Source organism: Triticum dicoccoides, chromosome 3A (assembly GCF_002162155.2).
Source record: "Triticum dicoccoides isolate Atlit2015 ecotype Zavitan chromosome 3A, WEW_v2.0, whole genome shotgun sequence".
Taxonomy (NCBI): domain Eukaryota; kingdom Viridiplantae; phylum Streptophyta; class Magnoliopsida; order Poales; family Poaceae; genus Triticum; species Triticum dicoccoides.
Genome location: NC_041384.1, coordinates 746,191,746 through 746,213,120, shown reverse-complemented (window position 1 = coordinate 746,213,120; position 21,375 = coordinate 746,191,746). Strand labels below are relative to the sequence as shown.

General features: G+C 43.5%; 1 long non-coding RNA gene across 48 annotated transcripts in view; it reads right to left on the bottom strand.

Moving 5' to 3' along the window:
- The window catches only part of LOC119270645, a 61,193-nt gene extending 41,680 nt beyond the window's left edge, over positions 1–19,513 (bottom strand). For 10 of the 48 annotated variants that reach the window (XR_005134204.1, XR_005134199.1, XR_005134196.1 and 7 more), the window contains exons 1-16: positions 18,793–19,511; positions 16,886–16,993; positions 16,787–16,802; positions 15,865–16,288; positions 15,678–15,776; positions 15,128–15,399; positions 14,260–14,462; positions 8,089–8,196; positions 7,071–7,502; positions 6,881–6,982; positions 6,487–6,600; positions 5,499–5,569; positions 4,180–4,400; positions 3,311–3,627; positions 1,887–2,084; positions 804–961 (exon numbers count right to left, since the gene is read on the bottom strand). This is a non-coding gene — a long non-coding RNA (uncharacterized LOC119270645). Of the gene's footprint in view, positions 1–803; positions 962–1,886; positions 2,085–3,310; positions 3,628–3,725; positions 4,095–4,179; positions 4,401–5,498; positions 5,570–6,315; positions 6,408–6,482; positions 6,601–6,876; positions 6,983–7,070; positions 7,503–7,946; positions 8,006–8,088; positions 8,197–9,797; positions 9,972–14,259; positions 14,463–15,127; positions 15,400–15,677; positions 15,777–15,864; positions 16,289–16,786; positions 16,803–16,885; positions 17,001–18,792 lie in introns of all 48 variants that reach the window. The other 38 variants (XR_005134206.1, XR_005134200.1, XR_005134213.1 and 35 more) reach the window with 27 other exon arrangements.
- Between the last annotated feature and the right edge of the window lie 1,862 nt (positions 19,514–21,375).

The window sequence follows — 21,375 nt, the reverse complement described above, 5'->3', positions numbered from 1 at the left end:
ACGATTCCAGGTTTTCGGTGGTGACAGGGTCGGCCATGGTGGCTGTTGGTGGTGGGTGGCCAAGGAAGGTCCTCTCTGATACCAAGACGCTGCGTGTGTGGAGTTGGAGGTGGGAATGGTCGGATGGGATAGCGAGGTTCGCCCTCAGGCGCACGTAGGGACTCGTCCCCAGCCGTGACACTGTAGGCTCTGAACTCCCAGTTTGGGACAATTCTCTCTATTTCTTGATTGATAATCCTAATACAACCTATCCTCCCTTATTATAGATCAGAGTGATCACATAAGTTGGAGAGCAAACCAAATCTTGGAAAGAGTAAAGACAACTTCCTAATAGAGATATATTTCCTAGGGATAAACTAGGACTTCTTGGCCACCAAGGATTGGCAATGTGCCTGCCTACGTCACAGCTGTTGGTGTGGTTATGGACTGTGGTGCAGATTTGGGCCTGCAGCTATAGTGCTGCCCCTGATACCTGTCCGTAACAGGATGACTCCTCATATTACTGATTATGCTGCATATTTGCAGAAAGCAATAAGGGAGCTCTACCACAATGGTTTATCCAACTAATAATCTAATTATAAATGATGAAGATTTTAAGATAGAAAAGCAGGCAATGATACTGAATAAAGTGAATCATTCACTGAAGAAAATTGCATAATGTTCTCTTTGATTCATTGAAGGATGCTAAGTAGTTTCCAGTTCACATGAACTCTAGTTCCTAAACGCATTTACTAGGTTACGTTGCAAACAATGAGTTCATGTTATCATAATTACTAGGTCATTACACAAAATAAAAATGTTACCCTCATGCAGGAGATCAGGCTGTTCTTCAAATGGTCTTGGCAAGTTCCTTCTCATAGCATCTTCTAGCTTCACTCAGTTTCACCAGGAACACCAATCATACTTTTTGTTCACCAAAGTGCATGTAATTCAGAGAACAAAGGAAATGATCTTCCACATGCTACAGCAACATAAAGAACAAGGATATATGAGAACGTGGACCCTAAACAACGTGTCACAGTCATGTACATTTAAAATAATTATGGTCTCAAGATAACCCAACAAAAGGGCTGCATGACACAGAAGATTTGTGAAGTACTCAGCTACTAGTATCTTTCAACCACCTGTAGAAAACATGCAACTATTTCTTGCTTGGGGAGGGGATTAAGTTAAGAACCAGTTAAGATGGAAGAGAATTTGAATTTTAGGCGATAACCAAATCTGGTACTCCTTCAGTTAGCTGCTTTTGTCAAATTCTCCATGGGGTGACATACACAGATGAAGAAAGAAAGATAAGAAGGATACAGGAAAATTCTACTAATCTCTGCATCTCAATTAAGGCATCGGAGGACAGAGGGAAACAACCCTGAGCCACCTGGACCATATTTAATTAGCGCAACACGCTGGGTTGCAAGTTGGTGGCGTGCAGGGGACCAGGTGACCCTACTTTTAGTATGTGTGGGTCATCACCGGCAGCCTTTTTTAGCTGTGGCTCAGCCGATCCATCCAGCACCCAGCCGCTTGCTAGATGGGTCTTAAATCCAAAATTAAATGGCCCCATAGAGAATGATGATGTAAATTCAAGAGATAAGTTCTATTGAGTTCCAAGTCCAAACAAGACAGTTACTCTGCACATACAGGAGTAATGACTAGTTTTATGTGTGTAATATGACTGTAAGGGGAATTGCGATGTCACGTTAAATTCTGGGTTCAGTTAGTTCGACAACTTCTTTGAGAAATCATTCCATACCAGTGAAAATTCATACAAAACCTACAATCCAAACCTCAGCGGAAATCACACATTTCACCACACAATGGTGCAGTACTGGCACCGGCAATGGTCTCAAGAAAGGAACAATGGGATACAGTACATTATTCAAACAAACCTTTCTCCGGAGGTGGAGCACCAATAACATTGCTATCAGAGGTCGTCAAGTTCCCGGCATCATCTTTATTGGTTGTACCCTTCACCGATTCTTCATTTGGTTCCCGTCTTAGGAACACCACCCGGAGGGTAGCAAGGCACATCCATGTTTATGAGCGTGTTAGGACCATCCAGAACACCTTCTCCATAATATGGAATCCTAGGTGAAAACAAAGGCGTAAATTTTTTAGTCTATAATTTCAAGGTTATAAATAACACTAGATGACCCGTTGCACCCATGGCGCAATAAGTCAATTAGAACTGAGAATGATGTGGGTATTTGTAACCATTATATATGTGAGTACTTGTAGTCTTGCACATAGATTATTTCATTATTGGCCCGAAAGGAAACAAATGCTTAGATAAGTACACAGGAGATTGATGAACATACCATGACAGGGACATGAGATTCTCAAAATGCCATTAGATAAGCACACAAACAATGAACATAGGAAAACAGTTAGTGCCTAATCCTAACCTTCTTGCCAACAACCAGCACAACATCAGCCACTCCAATAATTTACAATGGGCAACTGATATTGTTAGTATAGATATACTACAATAATTGCATGTTGGTTGATCAGCCAACTGAAAATTTAAGTCTCTAATTTTGAAGAATATCAAGCCAAACAGCATCCCGGATGACATAAAGGCTTTTGAAGAATGTCAAAATCATGCCAGCAAAATGTAATATCTACACAAACATCCACCTACATCAACACTTAAAGAGACAATCAATTAGAATAACTATGTAGAACTTAGAAGCATGCTATCAACCTATAGTACGCTAGAAACATGACACAGTCAAAACCATATCTCAGTTGCCTTATATTGTCTGAAACTGACTGTTCTTTTTTATTACCAACAACATAATCATGCAAGATGTTACTAAATACTAATAACTGCCGATGACCACAGATTAAGTAGACATTCCCAATAGCTACATACGCCATCCGTGCCAAGAACTATTAGTAAGTAACGGTTGAATTGTCAAATAAGCACGTCGAATCAGCCTACCAGAGAATTAGAGCATATGATGGCATTAACATTCTGCAAGGATTTTCCTCAAAAGAAAATATTTGGCAAGGATTTAAATAAACCAAAATAGACGATGCAGACTTTATTCCTTGGGGGAGGATCGAAGCGAACCATATAACGAAGGCCATTAGTTGATCACCCAATTATAAAGGTAAGAAACATGTGTGACCTTATACAACAACATTCGTCTCAATAATCTCAATTTCATAGCAAACACTTTCTAGCGAACATGAAAATTACAAATGTAAACCAGTCATACTACCACTAAAACCATGATAAACTTTGAAGGGGGGTCAGGTTCGGCACATGGAGGCAAATAATCAAAGAGGGCAATAGGGGAGAACTCACCAGAGTAGAGCCAACAGGATAATGAGTACTTCCAGCATGCAGCACCATTGTGAGTAGAACTGTTGCCATCCCCAAACTGGAGAAAAATGAGGTTGTTGTGTAAAAAGGTTTTTCTGCTTGAACAAAGGATTTTGGAGAACCTTATGGCATGAGTCTTGTCTTAGTCATATGTCATGTAGACTTTGTCAAAAACATATGTCCTGTAGAAGATTCTGAGGAACTACTTCAAGAGGCATTGCTTTATATTTAATCACCAGAATTAAATATAAATTTCTGAGGAACAATTTGTTGGCTGCAACAAAGGCTCCCAAACATATCTGTAAAGGGAAAACTCACATAGGTCCGTGAGAGGCTAGGGATAAGGGAAGTATAGGAGCATACAAATTGAACTGTAGTTAAAAAAAAAGATGCTCACAAGTTTGATAGAGGGCGATCTGAAGAAAATACTCTCTATCCTTGCAAGAATAAAGCAAAACCTTTTTGCCGTTTGTTCAAAATAAAATCTATTTTTGGAATGGAAAAGAGAGAGAAAAGCATAAAGGTAATAAGGGAAAACAATTTATTATTCAGTGAAAATGGGGTCTTTTTGGAACAGAGAAGGGGCAACAACACTAAATGTGCATGACCATGAAAATCTGTGGTCTGCCTTCAGAAAACAATACCAAAATCGCAAGTTTATAAACAAAGATTTCTTTCTTTGGTGCAAGAGAAGGGCAAAGCAAAATGATATGAAACGCAGAGATAGATCCATTCTGCTCCAATAATTCTGCTCAATGTGCACAATCTAAATAAGCACTGTCGTTACAGACTGAATCAAGGTAAAGAAAAGGAGAAAGAAAGAGAAAGGTGATGTACATGAATGGCCTCACCTACATGTTTTTCGGTAGACCTTAACAGTGACTGCTTGTGTACTTTCAACAGCATGAGTGATCTTCTTCATTAACTCTCACATCCAGCATACTCTCAAACTGACAATATTGATTATTGGTTTAATTTGCGGAAAGGAGAACCAACAGGGATAAGTCACATGCCCCATCAATCATTTAGCTGCTCTTTTCCTCTTTTTCATGTGTTTCCTTCATCAATCAATCTGCGCAAAAACAAAACATAAAAACTAAAAACCAATATTCACCCGCCATGGTAAATTTAAGTGATTTGCCTGAGTTACCTCTCATGCTACTAATCACACATCAATCGCGATGCAAAATAACCATCCAGTACTAATAATCAACATCAATGTTTGGAAGAAGTTAAGTACAATTAAGCGTTCCAGTTGATTAGAGTTACAGTGAGTGATACTTGGATTACCCATTGGCCTGTAGGTGCCACTTAACCAACGTCTTTTTTGTAAATTTAATCACGTAAGGTGCTTCAAGAGGCATAAAATCAGTTTTGAAGAAGCAACCCTATTCTTGTGAATTTTGTATACTCCATAATGAATAGCAGCATGGTGAACTAACACCACACTTATTTTAACTACAAAAAACAGAATCAACACAAAACTAAAGAAAAAAAATCATCGCAGACCTTTCAGAGCAAAACTGAGGTTTAAAAGGCCATGCAGGAGATGTTGACTGATGTGCGCCTAAAAATGTTTAAAACTAACCAACAGAGCAAACTATAATAGGAGTATGTGGTGGAAAAAGCTGAATATGTCGTGATCATTGACGCATTTTGATACACCATCTATAGAGCACCATACCTATACAATGGCTAGCTGAAGCAGTAAAAATCCTTCAAACAGTAACTGCTAATATATTCTTCTTTAGCAAAGTATTACATACTCCCTCCGTCCTTCAAAGAGTGTACTTCCAACTTTATTGGAGAGTCAAATTATCTCAAAGTTTGACTGGATTTGTGCAAAAATATATCAATGTTTGTGAAACCAAATAGGTATATGATGAAAATATATTTTATCATGAATCTAATGCTACTAATTTGATGGCATAAATGTTGATGTATTATTGTATAAATACAGTCAAATATAAAAAAGTTTGACTTTCCAACAAAGTTGGAAGTACACTCTTTCAAGGACGGAGGGATGGAATAAGAGGGTCAGCTATATGTCTATCAAATGATGCAAGGCACAATATAAACTGAAAGAAACATCACATGCTTCAAGGTATACACTGTATTGACCATTAAATAGAGGAGAGGGCCATAAAGAAACACGATAAAGGCCACTCACCTGCTTCTTCTCCCGCCTTGCTTTGGTATATACAGATGAAAGACTCCAATAATGATGAGTTCCTAGTTGAACTGAAAGGCATCACTGTTAGGAGAGAGCAAAACAGTATGCTCTGGAGTAGTTTGAAATGATCAAAACCAGTCAGAGCAAACCAAACAAATCTTCAGGTACTTTTGTAGAAATATGAGAGTATCTCATTTGTGCATGGATAGTGAAAATAGTTTGCAACACATGACATGCTGCAAATTTCCTAATTAATCTACTTTTGCCGTAACATGAGAACGATCTGCTAAAGAGACAGAAATATAAATGCCTGATTGAAAGAACAGAAGCTATAAGCACCCTATATGAACAAGTGCAGCCCCTCAAATCTTCTTCAGAAGGTTGTATCATCTGATCAACAAAAGCTTCAACAGCACAGCTTACTGGTAGATGCGGTGGACTATCATAAATAGCACAAAACTGAATCCTTACACGTATATATTATCCAAAATTTCCATTTCGGTTCACACTGCATTTAGACTTTTAGAGGCTGCTTTTCAGTTAGAAAGCGTTTAAGACACAACATTGCAGCCATGGCTTTGACAAGACCATACAAAGAAGACTTGACTAAACGCACATACATAGCTAACACTTGGGCCAAAGGAATATTTTATCTGTTTAGCTAGAGCCGAAATGGAAGCAAGCAAGCAGATAAAGATAGATGAGGCAGGAACAATCAAACAACGATATAAATTTAAAGTAGTTCTTATCCAAGCACATGAAAAATAAACGTTATAAGCGCTCCTAGCAGAAATCAAATAGAAAAGGTATTGACCTAGGGCTTGCAACATCAAATTGAGTGAACCGTGCCGATGCCAGAAGGGTGATCTAAGGATAGCAGCAAAGTTGAGGCACAATCTACGATATCTATGATATCCACAATCAAAGCCATTAGTTTTCCAAATGAAGAATCTATGGGGAGGCTGGAGGATGGGAACAAACCTACCACATGCCACAGACAACCACTGAATCCTCGTCAAAAAAATAATTGTCGTCAGCATGAGAATTATACTGCCACCCAATGTCATAAACCCAATCATTCCAGGTTGCACCTGAGCATCTGCAGAGCAGTCAAGTAGAAAATATTTAGTTATCTAGAACATAAATTTTAGAGCCATCCATAGGATCCCTTTAAATTCGAAGAAAACATCAATAGAATCTAGTGAAGTTAAGAGATAAATTAGTACAATCATCAAAACGACTAATCACAAAATGTGACTTCTTCCTTCACGTTTTATGCATCTTTCAATAGTAAAGTGCATCGGAAAAGCTTGTAACATTTTGTGAATCTTCCAAATATAAAGTATATTCAAACATAAGCAGCAGCACTGCATACTTACGAATTGGAGGACTTAGAAGGCATCACCCCCTCCACCATGAACAGGTTGGCCGTTTGGATGATCCACTTGAGCAAATAGTAGTGATGGATGTGTACATCACGCCTGCAAGACCCACCACCAGAAATTAACCGAAGTAGAACAGCAAGAAAAAGTAGCAAAAGCATCCCAAAAACACATCAAGATAGCTCACATCATGTCCGTAGACGTAGTCCGCTTCCCAGTTGCTCTGCGCCATTCTGCAACCACAACAAACCTGGGAAAACAAAGAGAAATCAGCGCAGGAGCCAAGCGAATCGAGCAGGAAGTGGCGGGATCAGAGACTTAGCGATTTCATTGCTCTGCTGGTTGTTATCTCCTCCCTTGTCGCCACGGCCACCCTTGTTGCTGCTGTTGCCGAGGAGGTCAAGTTGGACACCTGCCATGCTCCTCACCGCTGTCCCTGAGCACTTCACAAGGAGAGTTCCAAGCCTCACACCTCCTTCCTCCCGCTCTACACATCATCCTCAGCTACCAACCTCGTCCTCCCAGCTGTGATTATTTCAAGATGATATCGACATGCTATTTCTCTCACATGGAACAGATGGTACATGTTCAGCATCAGTCAGTCTCACTAATCTTTCAGCTACAAAGGCAGAAAAAACAATGGCATGATCAATACATTAAAAAAAAAACTGGAACAATAATGCTTGTAGTGCTAAAAAACTGTGAAAGTAACAATCGAGGACAAAAGAACAGTTATTTGTAACAACAGCAAGCTTGACAGATGCAAAACGACTACATTCTGAAACTATATCTTTAAAACCAAGTTACAAAGGAATAAAATTATCTAATAGAACATAAACATCATGTATCTTTAGGAACAAATTTTTAGAATCCTGGTCTATTAGCATGCCTAGCTGCCAATTAAGAATATAAGCAAAAGACATGTACATTTTTGCATTTTTTATAGCGATACTGAACCCCTTCTGGTCTATCAGCATGATGTTTATGTTCTGATGCTCTATTTATAGCTTGTACAAAAAGGGGTTCAGTATCACTATAAAAAATGCAAAAATGCGAAACCGACCGAAGAACATGTAGTTTAGCTGAATGGGGAGACGATTCCTGACCTGCCGATTGAGAATCCTATACATTCGGCCAACAAACTATCAGGAAGAGATAAAAGAACAGGGCAAGGAGGGATGCTGTTTCTGAAACAATATTTTTACCTGCTCTAAGGAAGGACTCTCCGGTGAATTCTGACCAGACTGATTTGCTACCAATTGCCTCTCTTGTGCTACAGCGCTTCTTTGAGCTGAATAGAAAAACTCACCAGCCTGAAAGTTAAAAAGAAATTTAGGAGAAGCGTTACCATATATGGCGAGCATGGGAAAGTTGGGTTCAATTTTGCGTGTTCTTATTTACTAGAAAGGATGGCATGATCGTATGGCCAGCCCCCACCCCACCCCAACATCCACACACATGTCGAACATTGTTTCTCAGCATGGCAAAAAAGATACTACTGCCCATTCAATAACTGGTCTTGAGATCTTACTACAACACACAAATCAAAAGTGATTAGCATACAACATTTATGACACGTTTAACCCCACAAGATATAATTTCCACATGATACTAAACAGCAAATGTACGCCACACAATAGCCTTAGTTCTCCAAATTCACAATGCCATCTGTGCGCCCCCTACCAGATCCTTCACCTTAACCAGCCAAACAGCACACAGCAGGCAGATCCTCCACCTAAACCAGGCAATAGCTAAACTCGATTGCAGGAGAATATGGAGGACGAGGCAGGCCGAACGGTGCGGTGCAGGGAAGGCGAATGTGGGGAGGGGAGCGCCGGGTTTCTAGAGCAGGGGAGGCAGAGGACAACGGGGAGGGGGCGCAGGGCTCGACAAAGGAAAGGGATTGGTCGCCACCGCGGTTTCTCACTGTGAAAATATCGAAGTGACCGAGGAAGCTACTCAACTCTCTGTATAGTGAATAAAAGGGTACGCCAGTCATCTACCCTGGAGGCTGTGCAAACGTGAACGAGAATGGATGGCCAAGGAGATGCCAGGCAGTCAAAATGTACAACAGTAGAAGATCTATTCAACTCTGGATAGTGATAAAAAGGACGTAAAAGGGTCCACCAGTCATCTACCCCTGGAGGCTGTGCAAACGTGAACAAGATCGGATGGCTAAGGAGACGCCACACAGTCAAAATGTACAACAGTAAAAGGATCCAACGGTCCATGATGGTGAAACGAGCGCAAGTGCCTCCTATGGCCGGGTAGAGCAGCAACCTTTACTAGTTAGATAAGGCCATGAAAGTTTTGTGGTGCAGCTACAGTTATTCCATAATCCGTTTTAATGACCCAAGCTGCTAACTATGTTCTGTTGAGTTCTGTTCTAATAACTAGCTAGTGTTTGCACAAATTATTTGGTACAGTTACAAGGTACCATACAAATAAATGGCACATTTTACAACTAGCAGCACCAGAGGCATATAACTCCTGTCAAATAGGATAACATCTATTTACTCCGATAATTACGCTTTGATTGAATGCTTACCACAATACACATATCATGCCAAAATATAACAGGTCCTAACTCTCAAGTATTGCTATAGAACAACACTAACACTAATTTGACTCATTGAACCCTTCAAACGCCAACACACACACAATCAGACTCACCCCCGAACAAAAGAAAGATAAACACTGCTTGGCAACCGCCTCGTCTTAGAACATCTAATACTGTTCTAAACTCATCTCCCAAACTACAAAACTCAAAAGCCCAAAGCAACTGAGGACGCATAGAAACCAAGGCTGGTCCTAAAGAGTACCAAACTAAAGAGAAGTTTCTTTCGACAATGCCATCCATACAAATGTTTGAGTGCCGCGGAATAGGTGAGGCGTTCAACAGTAGAGCCCTAACCTGATCTTGAGGTCGTGGCTGACGCATTCAAAGGTGTTGACAAAATCCCCTTCCTTGATAGGATCGGTTCCCTCGTCGGACAGCTGCTTATGTGCCTGATTTACTGGTCCGAAAGGTGTTGACGAAGTCCCCTTCCTTGATAGCATTGGTTACCAACTTCGTGGTTTCTACTTTCTAGGCATATGAACGAAAAACACGTCTCATTATAATATTTTGTACCAGTACATACATGTTGACTAGCAATACCATTAATTTTCCTAACTGTAGTTCAGCACACTCGCCACTGGGTTTAGATAGCTAATATGTAAATCTGAGTACTATTTCATATTAAGTTGCCTATAAATTTATCTGTCTAGTTAATTATCATAGAGGAGGTTTAAGAGACGGTTTTATGTTGTTCATTAATACATATGAATTTAACCAATGGCTTGATCAGTTGTCTGAGGCATCGCAAACTTCAAGCAAGATTTCGTTTCCCTAGGATATACTGCTGTTTCTCTCCATCCTTAGGTCCATGCCACTTGCAACAGAAAATGAGCAACAGTCATGGTTAAAAAGTGCATCCGGAGCTTTGTGTGACGACAATGTGATCTTTTAGGTTTTTATAGAGTACATATGCAACGTGTGTGGAAGTTTACTACTGAATGCTTGCATGCTGTCCGAAATCGACAAATCATACATGTTTATTCTGCTATGTGATGAACAACTTGGTTATATTTACGCTAGTGCAGCAAACAGGGAGATACCTTCATCAAAGGAAACTCCCTCGCATTCTTCTTAAGTTGGAACATGCCAAGGCGTTCGATTTGGTTTCTTGGTTGTTTCTTTTGAAGGTAATGCAACACCAGGGTTTTTGGCCTATCTGGTGTCACCTGATCAGTGCCTTACTCTATACTTCATTTACTAGAGTTTTGCTAAATGGGATGCCCAGAGAAGAACTTCAGCACCAAACAGGCCTCTCTCCCCTATGTTGTCTGTTATTCTGTCCTAAATGCTATCATTCGAAGAGAAAGTGATGCCGGTCTCCTGCAACCACTTGCCCTCGCCCACTCTGGCATTGAGTTTCTCTCTATGCAGATGATGTGATCTTGTTCTTGAGACTGGTTGCCTCAGACATTGATCTTATTTTGGAGATTCTCCGTGTTTTTGGTGTTGCTTCAGGTCTGAAAACTAACATTCAGATGAGCAGTGTCACCCCCATCCAATCCTCCGAGGAAAACATGAATTTGGTGCAGCAGCTCATGCCTTGTGAAATCAAGGAGTTCCCCCTTCAAATATCTCAGTGTTCCCCTCTCCTGAGGCCTTGTTCGTTTAATCCTCCTCCCAAGGGGATTGGAGAGGATTTTGGCTTGTAGGGGATCTAATCCCCCTCAAACCCTGCCATTCCCCTTCAAAAACCACCTCAACCGAACAAGGCCTGAAGGAAATTAGCCAAGGCACAAGTGGAGCCCTTCATTGACTGTATTGCCGATCTTATGCCAGGATGGAAGGCTGACCTCATGAATCGGGGATCTTAGATTGGTCCAAGTGGAACATGCCATGACCTCCACGTGGTCTGTCTTACTATTTCCCTTGATCTACCCCCGTGCACCATCAAAGAGATTTACAAAATTAGGCGGGGCTTCCTTGGAGAGGTAGAAAAGAGGCAAATGGTGGACATGCTTGGTTGCCTAGCCTAAAGTTTGTCACCTTAAAGAGCTCGGGGGTGCTTGGTATCCATGATCTAAAATCCTTAGGATTGGCGCAGAGGATATGATGGTTATGGCTGCCCAAGACACAACCGGATAAGTCATGGGCTGCTTTCTCTATACATGTTCATGACTCAGTTAGCCGGTAATCCCTAAGCGAAGAGTGGACAAGTGGACCATGAAGGAGGCTCATTTGGACAATAGGTGGATGCAGGACATTGTTGGCGACCTCATGGTCGCAGCCCTGGCTGAGTTCTTGCACATTTGGGAGTTGATCTCGGTTGTCAAGCTGCCACCGGATGTGCAAGATGAACACGGAAATTCACAGAGTCCGGACAGTTCTCAACCAGTTCGGCCTATAAGGCCTTATTCCATGGGCTGTTTATTTTCAGCCATGGAAGCTTATCTGGAAGTCTTGGGCGACAAAGAAGTGTCAGTTTTTCCTCTGGTCAGCAGCGCACAATAGATGCTAGACTGCCGACAGATTAGCACGAAAGGGTCTGCCCCACCTGAGCCAATGACGTCTTTGTAATCAAGAGACAGAGACAATCTAACACATTTTGACAAACTGTGTCTTCTCTAAACAAGTTTGGTGCATCATCTTCTATTGCTCCGGTTTACCAGACTCCTCGCCACACGCCAAGAATGATGTGTTCTGTGCTTGGTGGCTGAGAATCAATTCTTTGACTCTGGGAAACTTCAAACAGGGGCTTAACTCACTGATCACATGCGGGCATGGATGTTGTGGAAGCATCAAATGACTGTGTGTTTAATGGTGCTACATCGAGTGCCTAGCTGGTGCTTAGACGAATTTGGGAGGAAGGACACCTCTAATGCATGGCCGGACCAAGGGGCTTGGTGCAGCTGTTAGCTGCTGCCACCTAATGGTAGTTTTTGAGGTAGCTCAGGTCATTTTGTTTTTGTAACAGGCACGTGTTTTCCCTGTTCTAGCAGTGGGGGGTGAGTGGGGTGTGTCAGGTTTTCCTTGTAAATATTTTCTTTCTCCTTAATGCAATTATACAGAGGCCTCATGTGTATTCGAGAAAAAAAAACTTGGCTATATTTCATCTTTCAAACTTGCTTTCCGTTTCTCATTTTGTCAACATACGTCATGCATGTTGTTCCTCTAATTGCAGATTTTTTTTGTTGCGCTACATACCCATGAAAAACATGCAACTATTTCTTGCATGGGGAGGGGCCTAGGTTAAGAACCAGTTACCTACTCCCTCCCTCCGAAACTATTTGTCGCATAAATGGATAAAAATGGATGTATCTAGAACTAAATATATCTAGATACGTCCATTTCTCCGACAAGTATTACCAGACAGAGGGAGTAGTTGTTTTTGTGTTTGGAGATGGAACAGGATTTGAATTCTACTACCAAAATAACCTTTTTTTACTGCAATTCTTTAGGGGGGGAGGAGGTAAAATTCTCCATAGGGTGAAATATGCAGTTGACAAAAGAAAGATTGGAAGGAGACAGGAAAACATGGTTTTTAAGGCGTCCCTAAGGTGTCGCTTAGGCGATGCCTAAGCGTCAGGGTGATCCCTGGTCACAAGGCGACGGCCTTGCCTTAGTCATGTGTCTACGGCGTCCACTTTAACTCTTAGGGCGTCCAAGTCATCAGCCTAGGCGCCATTCTGCCCGCCTTAGATAAATCAAGACGCCTCAGACAGGGGCTGGGGCTTCAGGCAGGAAACAGAGTCCAGCGTGGGAAGAAAAGGGCGGGAACTGTTGGCGCGGAAGAGAGATCGAACCCCTCTCGCGTTTCAGTCCACACGAGGGATCTCCTCTCTTGACCTTTGGCAGCAGCTGGAGCTGCAGATTAGATGTAATGTGAAATAAGGCATCAAAGGACAGAAGGAAACGACACTGAGCCACCTGGACCATGTTTAATTAGCGCAACACTCTGGGAATCAAGCCACAGATGCTTCACGGAGTTTAGGATCCAGGTGGCCATCCTGGCTAGTGGCTACTGATGATTACCTTGAGGAGTTGTGGTTGAGATCTAGAAAACCCTTACCAAAGATCATCAAGAAAGAATTCGACTCGGTGGTCATCCTCATTGTTTGGAAACTTTGGAAACAGCAGTGATCCATCCCGGCTCTTGTGATTCACATTCGTGATGAACTCCAGACTTGGATGGCTGCTGGAGCAGTGTGTTTACAAAATTTTGTGACAAAGTAGCTTCTTAGGCTTGTGGTGTGGTGTTGACCTGTGGCATTGGTTGCAATGTGAAGAGGCTATTCTTGTAACACACTTTGCTGCCTCCCATATAAATATGGTATGCATTTTGTGTACTCTCGAGAAAAAAAAAGGCAGTGGGGTGCGGAGACCAGGTGACACTACTTTTAGTATGTATGGGTCGTCATGGACAGCACATTTCCCTTTTTAGCTGTGCGCTTGGCCAATCCATCCAACACCCAGCCACTTGCTAGACAGGTTTTAAACCCAAAATTAAATGGCCCCTTAAAGAATGATGATGTAAATTCAAGAGATAAGTTCTATTGAGTTCCAAGTCCCACACAAGACTGTTACTTCGCACATACAGAAGCACATGAACATGTTCTGTGTGGGTAATATGACTGTCTAGGGGATATTGCAATGCCACTTCTTTGACAAATCACCCCATACCAGTGAAAAATCATACAGAACCTAATGAACAATGCAAAGCTCAGTGGAATTCACACATTTCACCACACAATGGTGCAGTCCTGGCACCGACAATGATCTCAATAAAGTAAAAAATATACAGTACATTATTCGGACTCACCTTCTCTGAAGGTGAAGCACCATCAACATTGCTATCAGAGGTCAAAGGTTCCCAGCATCATCTTTGCGGGTTGTACCCTTCGCCGATTCTTCATTTGGTGCCCTCTTAGGAACATCACTAGGAGAATCTTTGGATAGCAAGGCACATCCATGTTTGTTGAGTGTGCTACACCCTCGAGAGCACCTTCTCCATAACAAGGAGCCCTAGGTGAAAACAATGGTGTAAATTTTCAGTCTATAATTTTAAGGTTAGAAATAACATAAGGCCATGAAAGTTTTGTGGCACAGCTACAATTGTTCCATCGTCCGTTTTAATGACCCAAGGTGCTATGTTCCGTTCTAACAACGGGCTACTGTTTGCACAAATTATTTAGTACAATTACAAGATACCATACAAATAAACGGCACATTTTATAACTGGCAACAGCAGAGGCATATAACTCTTCTCAAATAGTATAACATCTATTTAATCCAATAATTGCACTTTGACTGAATGTTCATCAGAATACACATATCATGCCAAAAGATGACAGGTCCTAACTCTGAACTCTGAAGTATTTCTATCGAATAACAATAACACTAATTCGACCCACTGAACCCCTCAAACGCCAACACACACAATCAGGCTTGCCCCCGAACAAAAGAAAGACAAACACCACTTGGCAACCACCTCGCCGTAGAACATCTAATACTGCTCTACACTCATCTCCTAAACTACAAAACTCAAAAGCCCAAAGCAACTAAGGACAAATAGAAACCAAAACCTAAAGAGCAACGAACTAAAGAGAAGTTTCTTTCGACAATGCCATCCATACAAATGTTTGTGTGTGGCTCCGAATAGGTGAGGCATGCAAGAGTAGAGTCCTAACCTGATCTTGAGGTTGTGGCTGACGCATTCAAAGGCGTTGACAAAAATCCCCATCCTTGACAGCATCTGTGCTTATAGTGCTTGTCTAGTTGGCCGAGCAGAGTCAGGTCGCGACTTGCCAGGTCATGCTCCACGATGGACGCACTGTCCCCGTGGACATGGAGAAGTGCAGAGACCTGCCAACGAGAACGCTGGAATGTTGTGTGAATTCCATGGAGAACTCGCCTTCGCAGAGCATCGTGGTCAGCTCGCCCCAGCAGCCAGCATGAGCATCTGCAGAGCAGTCAAGTAGAAAATATTTGGTTCTCTAGAACATATATTTTAGAGCCATCCATAGGATCCTTTTAAATTCGAAGAAAACATCAATAGAATCTAGCAAACTTAAGAGATAAATTAGTACAATCATCAAAACGACTAATCACAATGTGACTTCTTCCTTCACGTTTTATGCATCTTTCAATAGTAAAGTGCATCGAGCAAGCTTATAACATTTTGTGAATCTTCCAAACATAAAGTATATTCAAACATAAGCAGCAGCAGTGGATACTTACGAATTGGAGGACTTAGCAGGCATGGCCCCCTCCACCATGAACAGGTTGGCCGTTTGGATGTTTCACTTGAGCAAATAGTCATGGATGTGCACATCACGCCTGCAAGACCCGCCACCAGAAATTAACCGAAGTAGAACAGCAAGAAAAAGTAGCAAAAGCATCCCAAAAACACATAAAGATAACTCACATCATGTCCATAGTCCGCTTCCCAATTCCTCTGCGCCATTCTGCAACCACAACAAACCTGGGAAACCAAAGAGAAATCAGCACAGGAGCCAAGCGAATCGAGCAGGAAGTGACGGGATCAGAGACTTAGCGATCTGATTGCTCTGCTGGTTGTCGTCTCCTCCCTTGTCACCGCGGCCACCCTTGTTGCTGTTGCCGAGGAGGTCAGGTTGGACACCTGCCATGCTCCTCACCGCTGTCCCTGAGCACTTCACAAGGAGAGTTCCAAGCCTCACACCTCCTTCCTCCCGCTCTGCACATCACCCTCAGCTACCAACCTCGTCCCCCCAGCTGTGATTATTTCAAGATGATATCGACATGCGATTTCTCTCACATGGAACAGATGATACATGTTCAGAATTCAGTCTATCTCACTAATCTTTCAGCTACAAAGGCAGAAAAAATAAGGGCATGATCAATACATAAAGAAAAAACTGGAACAATAATGCTTGTAGTGCTAAAAAACTGTGAAAGTAACAATCGAGGACAAAAGGACAGTTATTTGTAACAAGGGCAAGCTTGATGGATGCAAAACGACTACATTCTGAAACTATATCTTTAAAACCAAATTACAAAGGAATAAAATTATCTAATAGAACATAAACATCATGTATCTTTAGGAACCAATTTTTAGAATCCTGGTCTATGAGCATGCCTAGCTGCCAATAAAGAATATAAGCAAAAGACATATAGACCTGTTTAAGCCTGTACGCATTTTTTATAGTGATACTGAACCCCTTCTGGTCTATCAGCATGATGTTTATGTTCTGATGCTCTATTTATAGCTTGTACAAAAAGGGGTTCAGTGTCACTATCAAAAATGCAAAAATGCGAAACCGACCAAAGAACATGTAGCATAGCTGAATGGGGAGATGATTCCTGACCTGCCGATTGAGAATCCTATACATTCGACCAACAAACTATCAGGAAGAGATAAAAGAACAGGGCAAGAAGGGATGCTGTTTCTGAAACAATATTTTTACCTGCTCCAAGGAAGGACTCTCCGGTGAATTCTGACCAAACTGATTTGCTTCCAATTGCCCCCCTTGTGCTACAGCGCTTCTTTGAGCTGCATAGAAAAACTCACCAGCCTGAAAGCTAAAAAGAAATTTAGGACAAACGTTACCATATATGGCGAGCATGGGAAAGTTGGGTTCAATTTTGCATGTTCTTATTTACTCCCTCCGTTCCTAAGTAGAAGTCTTTTTGGAGGTTTCCATTACGGACTGCATACGGAGCAAAATGAGTAATCTACACTCTAAAATATGTCTATACACATCCGTATGTAGTCAGTATTGAAATCTCTATAAAGACTTATATTTAGAAACGGAGGGAGTAGTAAGGATGGCATGATAGTATTGCCAGCCCCCACCCCACCCCAACATCCACACACATATATGGTTCAGCTAACAGTTTATCTCTCAAGCCTCCCATGTGATACATGTCGAACATTGTCTCCCAGCATGGTAAAAAAGATACTACTGCCCATTCAATAACTGGTCTCGAGATCTTACTACTTCAACACACAAATCAAAAGTGATTAGCATAAAACATTTATGACACGTTTAACCCCACAAGATATGATTTGCACATGATACTAAACAGCTAATGTACGCCACACAATAGCCTTAGTTCTCCAAATTCGCAATGCCATCTGTGCGCCCCCTACCAGATCCTTCACGTTAACCAGCCAAACAGCACGCAGCAGGCAGATCCTCCACCTAAACCAGGCAAATAGCTAAAATCGATTGCAGGAGAATATGGAGGACTTGCGTCTTAGAACTGGATGAGGCGGGAGACGGCGAGGTGTGCGGACCCGGTGGGGATGACCTGCAGAAGCTGCAACGCCTAAGACCACATCAGATCCATTGAGGAGCAGCCCCCTCCGCTGTGCGCCATGGTGCGCAGGCCCGGGACCAGCGAAGGCTCCTCCTCTCCAGCGGGCGGCAGGCGAGTACGTCCCCGGTCAGTTTCGCGTCGTGCTGATCATGGAAGGGGCGAGAGGAGGACAAGGCAGGCCGGGCGGCGCAGTGCAGGGAAGGCGAACGTGGGGAGGGGAGCGCCGGGTTTCTAGAGCAGGGGAGGCAGAGGACAACGGGGAGGGGGCGCGGGGCTCGATGAAGGAAAGGGATTGGTCGCCACCGCGCTTTCTCTCTGTGAAAATACCGAAGTGACCGAGGAAGCTACTCAACTCTCTGTATAGTGAATAAAAGGGTCCGCCAGTCATCTACCCTGGAGGCTGTGCAAACGCGAACGAGAACGGATGGCCAAGGAGATGCCAGGCAGTCAAAATGTATAACAGTAAAGATCTATTCAACACTCTGGATTGTGGTAAAATGGACGTAAAAGGATCCACCAGTCATCTACCCCTGGAGGCTGTGCAAACGTGAACGAGAACGGGTGGCCAGGGAGACGCCAGAGAGTCAAAATGTACAACAGTAAAAAGATCTAACGGCCCGCGATGGTGAAAAGAGCGCAAGTGCCTCCTATGGCCGGGTAGAGCAGCAACCTTTCGTAATTAGATAAGGCCATGAAAGTTTTGTGGCGCAGCTACAGTTATTCCATCATCCGTTTTAATGACCCAAGCTGCTAACTATGTTCTGTTGAGCTCTGTTCTAATAACTAGCTAGTGTTTGCACAAATTATTTAGTACAATTGAAAGACAACACCCGCTTGGCAACCACCTCGTCGTAGAACATCTAATACTGCTCTACACTCATCTCCTAAACTGCAAAACTGTAAAGCCCAAAGCAACTAAGGGCAAATAGAAACCAAGGCTGATCCTAATTAAAGAGTAACGAACTAGAAAAGTTTCTTTCCACAATGTCATCCATACAAATGTTTGTGTGTGGCACCGAATAGGTGAGGCGTGCAAGGGTAGATCCCTAACCTGATCATGAGGTTGTGGCTAACGCATTCAAAGGCGTTGACAAAATCCCCATCCTTGACAGCATCCGTGCTTGTAGTGCTTGTCTGGTGGTGGGCCGAACAGAGTCAGGTCGCGGCTTCCCAGGTCATGATCCACGATCGACGCACTGTCCCCGTGGACATGGAGTAGAGCAGAGACCTGCCAACGAGAATTCCATGGAGAACTCGCCTTGGCAGCGCATCGAGGTCAGCTCGCCCCGGCCGCCAGTCTCCGTCGAGCATACGCGTCGTTGTCGGCGTCTCCCTCGACGGCGAAGAGGAAGACCACCCGGAAAGGGCCCGCGAGGCAGTCGAGGACGAGGTGGTCGCACCTGTCCTTGGAGAGGAAGAGGTGCGCGGCCGTGGCGGCAGCCGATGGCCCGCCGGAAGCGGCGGTCCGGGCGACGAGGGAGAAGGACGAGGCGGCGGTGGGGATGAAGCAGGGGCTGCGCTCGTCCTCATCGGCCCGGTTGTGGAGGAACCCGAGCGCGGGGGGTGCCGGGTGGAGCTCGTGGAGGCGGCGTCGGAATCCCCGGCGCGAGACGCTTGTGGCTCCAGGTCTTGCGGGCCATGGAGGCGCGGAGGAGGCGTACTGGGCCATCGGGCGGAAGGCGGAGGGGGACCACGTCCGGCGGCGCGGCGGCGGCGCCGCCGCTGACATTGGTGGTGGCTAGGTCTGGGTGCGGGTGCGGGAGAGAGGGTGGGGGAGAGGGGAGGGGGGGAATGGTTCGGCTCAACCAGTTCGAGGAGATCTTTTCTACCGTGGTGGGCTGCACAAACGCGCCGATCGATCGATCCGTCGGTCAGTGGGAATTTTTCCAAAGAAGAGAAAAATGACGGATTAAATCCACGGTTCCATCCGTCGTCCATGCCGTGGACTGAATTTCTTACACCATTCCATTTCTCTGAAAGTATTTTCCTGGTGAACATACTATGAGTGTTCTCTCCACGTGCGCATACATCGTCTCATCACCAAAATTTAATTAATTAATTACTGTTTCTCCGTCTAAGTTTGCTAGAAATGTGGGAATGTTCTTTCTCCATGATCTTGGATACGTGCTGACGAAATTTGTGTTTTGAGTAGCCTCTTGATTAAATGAAAAAATTCGTACTTTCTTCGTCCACGAATACAATGCTACCCCGCAATGCCATCGCAAAAAAAAAAAACATCTTGTGATCCACAGCTAACTTTGGCCATTAATTTTTGGATTTTCTTTTTGTATGTCAACTTTAGTAGTAAAAAACATCGGGGCCGGATTGCTTCATGCCACTCGTGTCGCACTTATTGTTTGGGAGAAAAATATATGGATATCAATATAATGTATTATTAGATTCATAGTTACAAACCGTCTGGCCTGGTAAGCTACCAACGGAACAATTGAAAGATTTGTAGTCAAGAAAAGTTTTGAATGATATATTTTCTAGACAAGTGACATGTAGTATTCCGTTAGTCAAGTCAATGGTCAAAATATGGACCCAAATTACGAGGCTTGTGATAATGATAGTATCTATGTGTCATGCATGGCAATAATTAAAGTACTAATATATGATATTATGCATTAGAGAGGTATAGTATCGTATACTAATATCATATGCATGATACTAGTATATGATACTCCCCATTACAACCAGCTCGTGGTGGCCTTGTACACATGGAAAGAGGGAGTATGATTTTCTTTTATAAATGGCGGTTTGGGAGGAACAGGTCCTCTAAAACCGAAGGGGCATGTTGACTAAATGGTGATCCGAAGGCGCTAAATCTATTATCAGAATTTGGATTCGGAACGATGTGGACTGCTCTCCAAATGAAGACTAGAAGATATACGGAGGCATATGTTTGCAAATGAGAAGTGTGACACCTCTATGTATTTTCCAAAAAAAAAAGATTATACCTCCTAGACTTTGCATCCGCGGATGCGCACCATATGATACGGTTGATGCAAGTCAACGAGACCAAAATCATCAGCAAAGAGTACACTAGATGGACAATAACTACAAGAAAATGACAACATATGAAAATTGCATGGACTCAAGTCGCCTTCTTCTACATTAACAACTTTAACAAGGGGGAATAGAATGTTCCTCTCTATAAGCATGTTGGTGTTTGCTTTGATGAGGTGACGTCACTTTAAGCACCGTGCGATAGAGATGAAGAGAGCTCGTTGGAATTATTGGGCCTGGCCCATTTAATAGAGGGACACGGAGCGCGAGCGGCGCGTCCGGTCCGACGGCGCGATGAAGCACGGCGCGCGGAAGTGGACTAACCGCGGGCTTTCGCCGCCGGCGAGCTTCGACCGCCGCGAGACGTTGGAGTACGATCGCCGCCGCGCGTCGTTCTCCTCCGCGTGTTCTTCGTACGCCGGATCCTCCTCCTCCTCCTCCGCCGCGGGCTTCCTCCCCGTGAAGAGGGAGTGGTCGGACGAGGAGGAAGAACCGGAGCCGCCGGCGCCGTTCGCCTTCGTCCTGGTGAAGGAGGAGCCCGAGGAGCCCGCTCCGCTTCGGCCGCCGCGGAGTCATCAGGCCCGAGGACTACGTCGCGGAGTTCGACGCCGTCGCCGCCGCCATC